The following is a 14,151-nucleotide window of genomic DNA, read 5'->3' as shown; positions in this document are numbered from 1 at the left end:
GTGCCATATTTCACCACCTTACAACTTTCTGTGGGTTTAGGATGCATAAATACAGTATTTCACAGAACACTGCTGAGAGTAAGGTACAGAGAGGGCAAGGAGGTGATTCGAGACAGTCAGTATTGCTTTACTAAGGGCAAGTCCTGCCTGACCAATTAAGTGGCTTTCTACAATGAAGTGATTACACCAGTGGACAAGAAAAGGGCAATGTTATCTATCTAGACTTCTGAAAGGTATTTGACACAATTCCCCACAACATCCTTCTCTCTAAGTTGTGGTGATGTGGATTTAATGGGTGGACTGTTTGGTGGGTAAACAATTGGCCGGGTGGTTGCTGGTTGCATTCAGAAGGTACTGGTCAATGGCTTGATATCCAGATGGAGATGGGTGACAAGTGGGGTCCCTCAGGGGTCCATACTGCACCCAGTGCTGTTTGATAGCTTCATCAATGATAAAGACAGTGGGAACAAGTGCACCCTCAGCAGGTTTGCTGATGACACCAAACAGAGTGGTGTGGTTGATATGCCAAGGATTGGATGTCATCCACAGGGACCTGGGCAAGTTAGAGGAGTGAGTCCCAATGAACCTCATCAGGTTGAACAAGGCTAAGTGCAAGGTCCTGCATGTGAGTTGGAAAAATATTCATTATCAATGCAGGCTGTGAGAGGATGTAATAGTGACCAGCCCTGCAGAAAAGATTTGGCGGTATTAGTGGATGAGAAGACAGACATGAGACAACAATGCAAACTTTCAGCCCAGAAGCCCACTGGCATCCTGGGCTGCATCAAAAGAAGACTGGCTGGCAGACTGTGGGAGGTGATTCTGCCATTCACCTCTGGTAGAATTCACCTGGAGGACTGTGTCCAGGTCAATGGTCCCTAACACAAGAAGATCATGGACCTAATGGAGAGGGTCCAGAGGAGTGTCGCAAAAATGATCAGTGTGCTGGAGCACCTCTTGTACAAAGACAGGCTGAGAGAGTTGGGGTTGTTCAGTCTGGAAAAAAAGAAGGCTCTGGGGAGACCTCTCTGCATCATCTTTGGTAAGTTATGGTGGACAGGAGAGCTGTCTGGGGACTGGGGAAGGGCAAAAGTCATCCCAGTCTTCAAAAAGGCTAAGAAGGAGGGCCTGGGTAACTATAGGCTGGTCAGCTTTATCTCCATCCCTGGGAAGGTGATGGAGCAACTTAACCTTGCTGCTGTCCTTAGGCATATCAAGGACAAGAGGGTCATTAGGAGCAGTCAACATAGTTTTACCAAGGGGAAGTCATGTTTCACTGACCTGACAGTTTTATGAGGACATAACCAGGTGGATAGATGATGGTAAAACAGTGGATGTGGTTTATCTTGATTTCAGTAAAGCATTTGACACTCTTTCCCACAACATCCCAACCAATGCCACTCTGGGGTGTATTAGAAGAGGTGCGGGTAGTAGGTCAAGAGAGGTTCTTCTCCCCCTCTACTCTGCCCTGGTGAGGCTGCATCTGGAATATTGTGTCCAGTTCTGGACCCCTCAGTTCAAGAAGGACAGGGAACTGCTTGAAAGAGTCCAGCACAGAGCCACAAAAATGATGAAGGGAGTGAAACATCTTCCTTATGAGGAGATACTGAGGGAGCTGGATCTCTTTACTTTGGAGAAGATGAGACTGAGGGGTGACCTCATTAATGTTTATAAATATGTAAAGGGTGAGTACCAAGAGGATGGAGTCAGGCTCTTCTTGGTGATGCCTACTGATATGAGAAGGGGCAATGGGTGGATGCTGAGGCACAGGAAGTTCCATGCAAACATGAGGAAGAATTTTTTCACTGTGAGGAACACTGGAACAGGCTGCCCAGGGGTGTTGTGGACACTCCCTCTCTGGAAATATTCAAAACCTGCCTGGATGCATTTCTGTGTGATCTGGTATAGGTGATCCTGCTCTGGCAGGGGGGTTGAACTAGATGATATTTCGATGTCCTTTCCAGCCTCTGACATTCTCTGATTCTGTGTGACCTTATAGTGGTCTTCCAGTGCCTGAGGGGATCTACAAGAAAGGTAGGGAAGGACTGTTTACACAGGTGTGTAGCAACAGGAGAAGGGAGAATGGTTTAAAACTAGGGTGGATTTTGATTAGATATTGGGCAGAAGTTCTTTACTATGAAGATGATGGAACACTGTAGAGTTTGCCCAGGGAGGTGGTGGTTTTATTCTGTGATTCTAAAGCTGCAGTTAGAACATGTGTATATCTACATCTATCAATGGTGCTAAGCATGAGCATAAATGCTATGCCAAATTGAATACAATTTCTCAGTTCAGTTGCCTCAGAGTCATACAGTTATCTGTATGATCAGAGATGATTTCAAACTCCTTATTGATAACATATTTATCTTTTTCCAAACCCCTTTTCCAAACTTTCTGCTCCTTCTGGCTCCCTGCTTGCAGGTCCTTCTCTGACCTTTGTGACAGTTATACATTAGGATGTCATCATTTTTGTCACCATGCTTTACATCACCTATGCATCCTGTATACATGACATTCAGCCACTGAGCTTGTACTGTGCATCTGCTGCTCCCAAGACCTCTCCATTATTGAAGGCAGCGTTGCTGATGCAGCAGCTATTTTGAAGACCCATCGCCCAATGCCTTGAACATTTAAATTAATGGCAGTTCTTTGGCAGGAAGAAAATTAGACATAATTTCATTTTCACAAAGACTTAATGTTAGCCTTAGTGTCTCAATGTCTTAGACTTATGATCCTAGATTTAATGCCTTTTTAGCTAAGAATTCTGCATATCTCTTACTTCCAACTGTGTGTAAAATTACTGTTAAAAACATAGGGAACTATATAGCTGAGCCAATCCCTTGGTTATAATGGAGGAAATTTGAATAGAATAAGTGAAGAAAGTATTTACAGTCTAAAGTGTGCCTAAGAAAAAAATTGAGAGTTTGTATGCTGACAATTAATAGCAAAACACAAGTCAGTCAGAAACACCATTGGAAGCCTAGTATCATATTAAACCAGCTAATTCACAGCTGCTCCCTCCTCACCAGTGAAGAGAAATGATCACTCAATAGTTCTATTTTCTAAAATTAAGGGTTGGAGTGCCTAAATGAATTTTGAATAGAGCTTATTTGTACTGTAATTAAAGTATGAAACAAGTAGCAAGGACAATTTAAAAAATGCAATAGATGTAGTTGAAAGAAATTAACTCAGTAGGCCAACAATGTGCTTTATCTTCAGAAACTGGTTTTATCAATGATTTTAAGTTCTCAGTCCTCAAAATCTATTGTCTTGACCCTAGTCTTGAATATATCTTTTTGCCACACACTATTAATTTAATATGCAATTTAAATTACCTAAAAATACCCATTTCATTTAAGGAAAACAAGGCCATCAATTTAATTATCAATCTCCTAACTAAACAGGCATTTGTGTAACAATCTAAGAGCGCTGTCAAATTACAATTAGTTAATAACATACAATATATCAAATAAGGTTTGACAGGAAATTATTCTGTTCCACACATGCCTTACCAACAGGATTAATGCTGATCAGCCTAAGCAAGGCGCTTCCACAAGGACAGTTATACCTAGAAGGTATGAAAGGGCTCTGTCTTTGCTTGGGCAAAGAAGCTTGAAATTTTCAGGGGATGTGGATCCCTGTTCTAGCTTGGAACTTGATGGCAAATACTCATAACTGCTAAAAACATGTAGGGCCTTTTAAGGACCATGAGTGTGCATTAATTTTTGGATTAGAATCTCAAATATCAAAGAAGGTCATAATCTTTGTTGCTTTTTCCACTACAAAGAGGAAATATGAGATTATTCACACACCTTCTACATTTTGAGATTGAGAGTTTAAACAGCATAGATTTGGGATGAAGGTAGAAAACATCTTACTCTTGTAATCCTCCAGCAGTGTAGTTTTCTTTCTTTCACACCTGGCTCTAAAACTTAGTTCAAGATGCCTGTATAATGTAACATTTTGATGCAATAAAAATGGCCCCAAAGCCATGGTAGCCAGAAAGAGGAATTCAAGGTCTTTCATTTGATTCTTTCTATGTTCCTTCTGGAAGTCTGATTTACAGTAAATAAAAAGGATGCTATTCAGATACTTTCCCCAACTTGCATAGGTAGCCATGCATGGTCCTCACCAATCACACATCTGAGAGATGTTTTAGGGAGAAAGAGAGGTAAAGAACTAAGAAAGACTTGCTACAGGGAAATGCTCAAACAGTGTTCTTCCTTCTTGAGGCTGCCACAATAGAACAAAGAAACAAGCTTCAGAGACTGCATTTCCCTCAGTATAGATAGCCGAGTGTGGTTGTGCCTTAGCAGTACCAAGCTGGAGATGCTTACAATGCAATATAAAAATATTGCTCTTATCATCTTGTGTTCATCATTGCAAACCTCCCTAGAAATCACCTGAGGGAAAAGAAAAAAAATCATAAAAGAAGAAGAAAAAAAATCAAAATTGTGCCAATCCTGGAGGTAACAGAAATTTATATGAATGACACTTAGTTTAATAGAAATCAGAGAAAGAAAAGAAGTGAAACCAAAAGCACCCACTAGTTTTCTTACAGATTGAGTCCACATTTTGAGATCAATAGCAAACATGGATAATTATAAACCATCTGACCATTTGCATTTGACAAACAGCTTTACCAGCTGACATGTCCACGACTCCTATATCCAGCTTTTTATATTTACTAAAAATCTGTACCAGTAATTGGTGCCACACCTCTAGGATTCAGTCCATTCTCTGCAAGATTCTACAAGGCACCTTCTTTATTTATGTAAAAGAATGAATCAAAGAAAATCAGAATGCTAAGCCTCGTGAGGCAGGTCAAAATGTATTCAGTATTTTTACTGCAGAAATCTGGAGGAAAGTTCTGGTCTCCTATGTATCATGTGATGGGTCTTTGTGTTTTCTGAAGGTGCTGGAAACCAGCATTTTATATACTCTTTCACTTACCTCATAATCAGTTCTCTAACCTAATACAGCTCTTTATTTCTATGACTCCAGTAAGCATCCAGTCCAAAACCACGGCTAGAGATAGGAAAACCGATCAGCTTCTACCTCAGGAAAATGACCTAGGAACAGTCATTTCTGCCCTCTGTTTCTCAACGGCTTTGTTGAGTTTGAAACAAGGATCAGGTGTCAGCATCAGATCCATTCATGCAGGCGGGGTGGATAGATTTTCATGGATGATGCTATGCAACAAACACTTTAGAAACAAAAAATAGTTATGCTGATAGTAGTCAGGAGAAGATGAAACCTCATAATGTCTATCAAAAGAGAGCACCCATGAACAACAGTACCAAAATTATATTGGAAAGTAATTTAAGAGGGAAATTACTTATTTTCTTTTTGTTTTTACCTCTGGAACATTTTCTTGTTCCTGTAGCTCTCTTTGATCTAGAGTAATTACCTTCAGGATGCAGTAAATGTTATTGTATTTTGGTCAGACTCGATGTTTGAAACAAGAAACCCAGTACATATTATTTTAGATTGAAGCTGAAGTAAATCAGTCATTATATGACTTATCCACCATTTCAATTTTAAAAACGGAAATTATTATTAATTTTTTTATTATTATTTTATTTTGTGTATAAAGATTAATTCACAGTTATCCAGTGCACTTAGAGGCCCAAAAGGAATTATCATGATATCTTAAAGAGAGCTTCTTCAAAAAGATGTTGGGGTGTTTTTTTGTTTGTTTGTTTATTTTTTTCAGAGACTAAACAAGTAGGAGCAACAAGGGTTGAAAAGATGACCAGGAATGGAATAAACTTAATCAAGGTTTCCAGTCAAAGGTAGTGATCAGAATAATACATGTAGCCAGGAGGGGGTTGGTCCCAGCAACCAGCACCAGAACAAGAGGACACAGTCTCAAGTTGTGCCAGGGGAAGTTTAAGCTTGAGGTGAGGAGAAAGTTCTTCATGGAGAGAGTCGTTAGCCATTGGAATGTGCTGCCCAGGGGAGTGGTAGAGTCCCCATCCCTGGAGGTGTTCAAGAGGGGATTAGATGTGGCACTTGGTGCCATGGTTTAATCATGAGGTTTTGGGTGACAGGTTGGACTTGATGATCTTTGAGGTCTCTTCCAACCTTGGTGATTATGTGATTCTAATATATAGTCTTTTGCTCTGTGCTATACAAGGGTACAGAGGAGGACACAACCCTATCTTCAACATAATATTACAAATATCTTACAAGAACATCAACCTCCCAAAGGATTAGTTCTTGCTTTCAGTCTCCCCTATCAGCTTTTTCCCTCTACCTGTCTTGCTCATCTCTTTGAGTTCCCATCTCTTTTGAGACAGCCTGCCTGATAACGTCATCACACTGGTTAGATTTAGATTATAAGCTTGGAAAGTGTTTGCTATGAATTTGTGCAGCTGGGCATATGGAGTTTTGGCATATTGGGATCCAAACCTAGCTACGATTTTCAGGCTGGTAAGTGTTACTGTTCAGTAATAATTACTAAAATTTTTTCTTAGTTCCTATGAAGTGATGTATGTGGAGATAATATTAATTTATCTTGCCCCACTGTTTAGGTTCTCATTTTCCCTGTTGCACCTCTTTCTTTTGGTTGTTGTGGGTTTTTTGTTTGTTTGTTTGTTTGATTGTTGGTTTGGTTTTGTTTTGGGTTTTTTTTGGTTGGTTGGATGTTTGGGATTTTTTATTTCTGTTGGGTTTTGTTTTGCTTGTGTTCTTTGTTGTTGTTTTCTCAAGCTGTAGATTCCTGGATACATGTGAGTATCCATCTTAATTAAACAGAGAAAAACAAACAAAACCTCTCACAATTACTGGGGGGAAATTGGGCCAAACACGTTTGGTTGTAGACAGAAAAGATATTAAGAATTTTCTTCTAAAATATTGTTTCTTATTGATGACTCTAAGTGAGTTCTTAGGAATTTTGAAGATCTGAGTTATATGCTTTAAACTATGAAGTTTCCAACACTGCCTATTTGTTGAATTTCCATCCTTGACATATTAAAGTACAGCATCTGGCTGTAGTTCTACTACGAACAGGGGAATTATCCATTTGCCCTTCTGTCATATGCCTGTATGTAGGTTAGGTCATGATGCCTTTTTTATTAATTTTAAAAAATAAATAAATAAAATGTGATGGCCACTTGTGGGTAAGGTGAATGCTAGAACTGTATTAACCCATGGCTGTCCCAATACTACCATCTAACAAAAGGCACACAGGACATTTGTAGATCTTTCAGCTGCATTTACAAAACACGGACTGATATTAGAACTGGTGGAGGATTGCTCAAAAAAACTCAGTAAACCTTCGTGATAAGTACCTTGTCTACCCTGTGTATCAAATTCTTCTATGATACATATATTTCTAGAAGTTTTTACTTAAAAAACCTGTCTCATCTTGTAGGTATTGGCTTCTTGCACTTGCCACTTTATTTGAAACATGTCTTCTTATAGAATAGAAATAGAAATAGAATAGGAATAGAATAGAATAGAATAGAATAGAATAGAATAGAATAGAATAGAATAGAATAGAATAGAATAGACCAGGTTGGAAGAGACCTTCGAGATCGTTGTGTCTAACCTATCATCCAACACTATCTAATCAACTAAACCATGGCACCAAGCACCCCATCAAGTCTCTTCCTAAATACCTCCAGTGATGGCAACTCCACCACCTCCCCGGGCAGCCCATTCCAATGGGCAATCACTATCTCTATGAAGAACTTCCTCCTAACATCCAGCCTAAACTTCCCCTGGTACAGCTTGAGACTGTGTCCTCTTGTTCTGGTGCTGGTTGCCTGGGAGAAGAGACCAGCCCCCACTCGTCTACAACCTCCCTCCAGGTAGTATTTGATATGGCTTACAGGTTTTTCCAGCATTTTCTTATGCTTTCCCCCCATCTATCTACTAATTGCTTATCCTCATGTATTTAAGCTAATCAAAGCCTGTATTTGGAGTCACTGAATTAAAATGAGAGGCAATGAAGCAGATCTGTCTCTCGGGAGGTGAGATTGAACAACCAACCATTTATGCTCACTTTTCATTAGACATTAAAAATAAACATTTTACTCTTTTATTTCCCCCACTTTCGATGGTCTTTTTATGTTTTTCAACACATGGGCCACCTTGTAGACTCATCTGTGTAGCTACCCTTTACCCCTGCTTATTCTGTTCCTAATTGTAGTTTAAGGATCTTCACTAATAATGTATAATGAGCAAAGAATAACTTAATTAATTTGGATTAACAAAGTCCAGATCAGTTTGAAGACTGTAACAAGACTGTAAGACTATCTTGCTCTTCTACCACCCATGACTAGCATTGAACAACAGAAAAGACCACAGTGCTGTTTTCAAGTCAGGGGTGATACTTTATGATTTATATAATGAATCCTCTTTCCACCCACTTCACTGTAACTTCACTTCACCAACTACCCTACTCCTTTTCTCTAGGGCTAGTGTATTATTAATTTATTTTTCACTGAAGACAAAGCTCTTGTAGTCTAAAAGAGGTTTGGTTGAACATTATAGCAAAGCAGTGAAGGGACAGACTGGGGAGATGGGCAAAGAGGAAACTAATGAGGTTCAATAAGTGCAGAGTGCACCTGGGAGGGAATACTGCACCAGTACAGGTGAAGATGTGATCTGCTACAGAGCAGCCCTGTCAAGAAGGACCTGGGGGGCCTGGTGGACAAGTCATCCATGGGACAGCAATGTGCCCTTGTGGCCAAGAAGGCCAATGACATTCTGGGGTGTGTTGAGAAGAGTGTGTCCAGCAGATCAAGGGAGGTTCTCCTCCCCCTCTACTCTGCACTGGTGAGGCTCCACCTGGAATACTGCTTCCTGTTCTGGGATCCCAAGTTGAAGAAGGATGTGCTCTTAGTGAATACTTTAGCACAATTGCAAGCAATTGACACTTTTGGTATGCTTGACCCAAGATGTCCAAGGACAATGAAGAGAGATTTCAGGGCCTTGGGATAACTGGTCAAAGGATGAGGATCACAAGTAGTGTTCCAGTTGCAGGGAGTGATGAGGGAATAAACAGGAAGAGCCAGCAGATCAATGCCTGGCTTTGAGCCTGGTGTCACTGGCAGGACTTTGCATTCTTTAATCATGGATCGATGTACAGAACACCAGGCGTGCTGGAAACAGATGAGATACAACTGTCACGAAGGGTGGAAAGGATCTTAGCCCGTGAGCTAGGAGGCCTCTTTGAAAGAGCTTTAAACTAGGCTTAAAAGGGGTAGGGCATAGGACTAGAATTGCTAGAAATAATCCTGAGGGCAGCACAAAAATATTTGAAGGATGGCATGCTAGTGAGGGCTTTCAGTCTGCCTTATCAGTGGAGGTAGGCAGTAGAGATCTGCGCAGCAACAAATATGCAAGGGTTATTGATAGGTTAGAAACCACGAGCCTACCTGAAAACATCATGGGAAATAAAAAGGAGGACCTGGAAGCTATTGTGCATTAGTAAAACTGTGACATAGTGGCCACCATAGAAACACCTCACAGAACTGGAGTGCTCGGTCAATGGCTACTAACTCTTCAGAAGTGATAGGCAAGGAAGGAGAGGTGGGGGAGTGGCCCTGTATGTCAGGGAGCATTTTGATGGTCTCAAGCTTAATGATGGTCACAACAGGGTTGAGTCTTTATGGGTAAGAATCAGGAGGAAGGTCAACAATGCAATTATCTCTGTGGAAGTCTGTCATAGACCTCCCAGCCAGGATAAAGCCAGGATTTTTTCATTCTAAGTTGTCCTTTCCAGAGCTTGCTGGCTGTACTAACTACTACGAGTAGGTATAACATAGTAACATGTTTAAATTGTGAGGCTAAACACATTTCATTCAATCTGTAGGAAGAGGTGAGTGATTTTTGGATCTCCATAGTCTTACAGCCCAGTAGCTTTTTGATTTGTAGTGGCTATTAATGAATCACTGAGAGTTGTGTCCTTGACTTGTCGATCTCAGCTGCAGGATGATAATAATGATAATAGTAGTGTGGCCATCAGGAGCTGGGAGGTCATTCTGTCCCTGTAGTCAGCACTGGTTAGGCCACACCTTGAGTACTGTGCCCAGTTCTGGGCCCCTCAGTTTAAGAAGGATGTTGAGACACTTGAACGTGTCCAGAGAAAGGTAATGAGGCTGGGGAGGGGTCTGGAGCACAGCCCTGTGAGGAGAGGCTGAGGGAGCTGGGGTTGCTTAGCCTGGAGAAGAGGAGGCTCAGGGGAGATCTTATTGCTGTCTACAACTACCTGAAGCATGGTTGTAGCCAGGAGGGGGTTGGTCTCTTCTCCCAGGCAACCAGCACCAGAATAAGAGGACACAGTCTCAAGTTGTGCCAGGGGAAGTTTAGGCTTGAGGTGAGGAGAAAGTTCTTCCCAGAAGGAGTAATTGGCCATTGGAATGTGCTGCCCAGGGAGGTGGTGGAGTCACCATCCCTGGAGGTGTTCAGAAGGGGATTGGATGTGGCACTTGAAGCCATGGTTTAACTAGTCATGAAGTGCTGGGTGATAGGTTGGACTTGGTGATCTTTGAGGTCTTTTCCAACCTTATTGATTCTATGATTCTATAATGTATATTTAGGCATCTGGGAGAAGTCTCATGATCACTAGCCCTTGTTCTGATGAACACTTCAACTTCTCTTAGGTCTGCTAGAGATAGAACCCAGCTGAAGTGGAGCAGTTCCCTAGTTTCTAGAGTGTGTGGTATACAGATTCCTGACACAGCTGGTGAGGGAGACAATTAAGAAAGGTGCCCTGCTGGACCTGCTCTGTGTGAACAGAGAAGGGCTTGTGGGTGATGTGACTGTTGGAGGCTGTCTTTGGCACAGCAATCATGAAATGACAGTTCTCAGTTGCTGGATGAGTAAAGAGGGGGGTCAGCAGAACTACCAACTTGGTAGACTTTGGCCTGTTTCAGAGACAGAGTTACTTGGTAAGCAGACTTGAGGGGCTAAGGTATCCAGGAAGGTTGGACATCCCTCAAGAAGGGAGTCTTAAAGGAGCAGAAGCAGATCATTCCTGTGTGTCAAAAGATGATTTGACAGGGAAGAAGGTTGATTGATTCTATTGCAACTCAAGAGGTTATGGTCTTTTGAAGAAGGAGCAGGCCACTCAGGAGGATTACAAAGTTATTGTGAGGCTATGCAGGGAGAAAATTAGAAGGGCCATAGCCCAGTTGGAAATTAATCTGGCTTCAGCTGTTTGGGACAAGAAATGTTTCTATAAAATCAATAAAAGGAAGGCTGAGGAGAATCTTTATCCTTTATTGGATGGAGGGTGGGAACATAGTGGTCAAGGATGAGAGAAAGGTTTATGTACTCATCCTGGTTTGAGGCCAAATAGATTCTCTCTTGCCCCTGAAAGGGGCAAAAGAATGACACACAAATGGATTAAAAAAGTGATGGAAAGTTTAAATGGAAAAGTAGTAAGTGTTTTACAGGAGCTACAAGCATAGTGACAAAATAATTCCAAAGCATACAGTGTCCCCTATAGCACATCCAAAGGCCTCCACACATTTCCCTTCTCCCCACTTGAGAGTATACCCAAAACCCCCAGGGCTCTTTCTTCCCCCACCCCACTGCTAGGCTGGTCTCAGGCTGGCCAGGTCTGAGACTGCATCCCCCATTCTCCTTCTGGCATTAGGTCTAGCCTCTTAGGCCTTAAGATACTCCCCTACAGTTACCCACTAGGGAGCATCTCCCACTGGAGCAGAGAGGGAAGAAAGAGGAAGAGAATAACTTTGCAGATGGATTTATATGGCACAGGATTTATGGGTATGAAATACTCTGTTCCCTGTGTCTACCTACTGGGTTGAACACATGGATGTAGCTTATGTGGCAGCAACAGGAGACACCCAGCCTAAACTGCCACAGTACTCAGTACCTTCTTTGTCTCAGTCCAATTGCCTAAGACCAGTTGTTCGCTGGATACCCAGCCCCCTGACTGGAAGATAGTGATGGGGAGAAACATGAAGCCTCCACAGTCCAAGAGGAGATGGTTAGTGACCTGCTGCACCACTTAGGCATACACAAGTCCATGGGGCTGGATGTCATACACCCAAGGGTACTGCCATCATCATCCTGGCCTGTATCAGGAATAGTGTGACCAGCAGAACCATGGAAGTGATTGTCCCCTAAGCAATGGTGAGACTGCACCTTGAGTATTGTGTTCACTAAAAAAAAAGACAAGGCAACAAAGATGGTGAAGTATCTAAAGAACAGATCTTATGAGGAGTGGCTGAGGGAACCAGGGTTGTTTAGACTGGAGAAAAGGAGGCTGAGGACCATTACTGCTTTTTAAAACTACCTGAAAGGAGGTTGTATCAAAGTGTTGGTCTGTTGTCCCTAGTAGCAAGTGGTAGGGTAAGATGAAATGTCTTCAAGTTACACCATGGGAGCTTTAAATTGGATATTACAAGAAATTTCTTCACTGAAAGGGTCATCAAACACTGAAATAAGTTCCCTAGGAAGGTGGTTGAATCACCATCCCTGAAGGTGTTCAGACACATAGATATGGTGTCATTCAGTGAGATGTGGGCAGACTGTAGAGCTGGGCAAGTCAACAAGAATAAAAGTAGATTCCTGCACCTAGGTAGTTACAACACCATGCATCAAGATTAGAGCTTGACCTGCTGGAAAGGAGCTCCATGGAGAAGGACCTCGGAGTACTGGTGGACATCAATTTATCCTTGCGACAGCAATCTGCCCTTGTGGCCAAGAAAGCAAATGGTATCCTGGGGTGAATTAAGAAGAGTATGGCAAAACAAGGCAGTTTCTTCTCCCCCTTTACTATGCCCTGGTGAGACCACATGTGGAGTATTGTGTCCAGTTCTGGGATCCCCAGTTCAAGAGGGACAAGGATATACTAGAGAGTGTCCAACAGAGGTCTACAAGAATGACTAAGAGACTGGAACATTTGTCTTCTGAGGAAAGGCTGAGAAACATGGGGCTGTTTAGCCCGCAAATGAGAAGAGTGATAGGGGATCTTACTATGATTATAATATCTGAACAGTGGTTGTCAAGAAGAAGGTACTAGTCTCTTTCCAATGGTGTCCTGTGATAGGACAAGGGTCAGTGGATACAAACTAGAACACAGGTAGTTCCACCTCAACATGAGGAAAACTACTGTGAGAGTGATGGAACACTGGAGCAAGCTGTGCAGAGTAGTCGTGGAGTGTCCTTCTCTAGAGACTTTCAAGACTTGTCTAGGTGTCCAGATGTCTGGATGTGCTTCTGTGCAACTTACCCTAGGTGATCCTGCTGTAGTAGGGGACTAGTAGGACTGCTGAGAGTAAGCACATGTGTAAGTAGTTTGTTAGATGAGATTGTAGTTTGCCTTCCACTATCTTTCTAAGACTGATTTCACGGCCTAGCTTGAAAAAGAAAAAAGGAAACAAACAAACAAAAAAAGAACATTATACCACACAATGAATTTGAATCAGAGATTAGGGAGATGATGATGATAATTAAGGGTTCTAGAAGCAAATCTGTGCTATTACATCCCTAAGCCCACAACCTGTGTAGTCATTTACTTGAAATCAGATGAAGCTCAAGTGCAAAGACTGTACAAATGCTAGAATTCCAGAGTTGGAAACATTTGACACCCACATTACTCAGGTAGGAACAGAAAAGGACAGCAGGGATTTGAGTAATTTGGGCTTTGTAATATCTCCTGATTTATACCTTAATATTGAGAAACTGCATTGAGAAATGACAATTTTGTAAATATAAGATGAAAAACAATTAGTCTGGAAAAAAGATGAGTCCTTTAAAATTATTGCAAAGTGAAAATTACATGTTCAGTATCAAAGATAAGTAGCAAGTTCTTAAGAACAAGAACAGTTTAAGTGCGACTCAGAACAGGAAATAGGCATAGAAAAGTTCTTTGGCGGCAGGTTGTGCTAAAATGAACTAAACTGTCGTTATGTATAAACATTTTTGGGTTTGGCAGTTTGCCACTATTGTTGCCAGCAATTTACTAAAAGCACAGAATGGGATGAATTATAAAAGAGGATTTAATTGAAGAATTCCTTATAAACAAAACAAGCCTCAAATGACACCTCATGTCAATAGGAGACATAGAGCTTCCAAATTCATAATTATGTCTCATAGCTAATGGTTTTGCACAACTGTCTCTCTAAGCAAGGTATCCTGTTAGGAAGAGAGATCTTGGAAAAGTCA

Source organism: Dryobates pubescens, chromosome 6 (genome assembly GCF_014839835.1).
Source record: "Dryobates pubescens isolate bDryPub1 chromosome 6, bDryPub1.pri, whole genome shotgun sequence".
Classification (NCBI taxonomy): domain Eukaryota; kingdom Metazoa; phylum Chordata; class Aves; order Piciformes; family Picidae; genus Dryobates; species Dryobates pubescens.
This window is presented reverse-complemented; position numbering follows the sequence as displayed.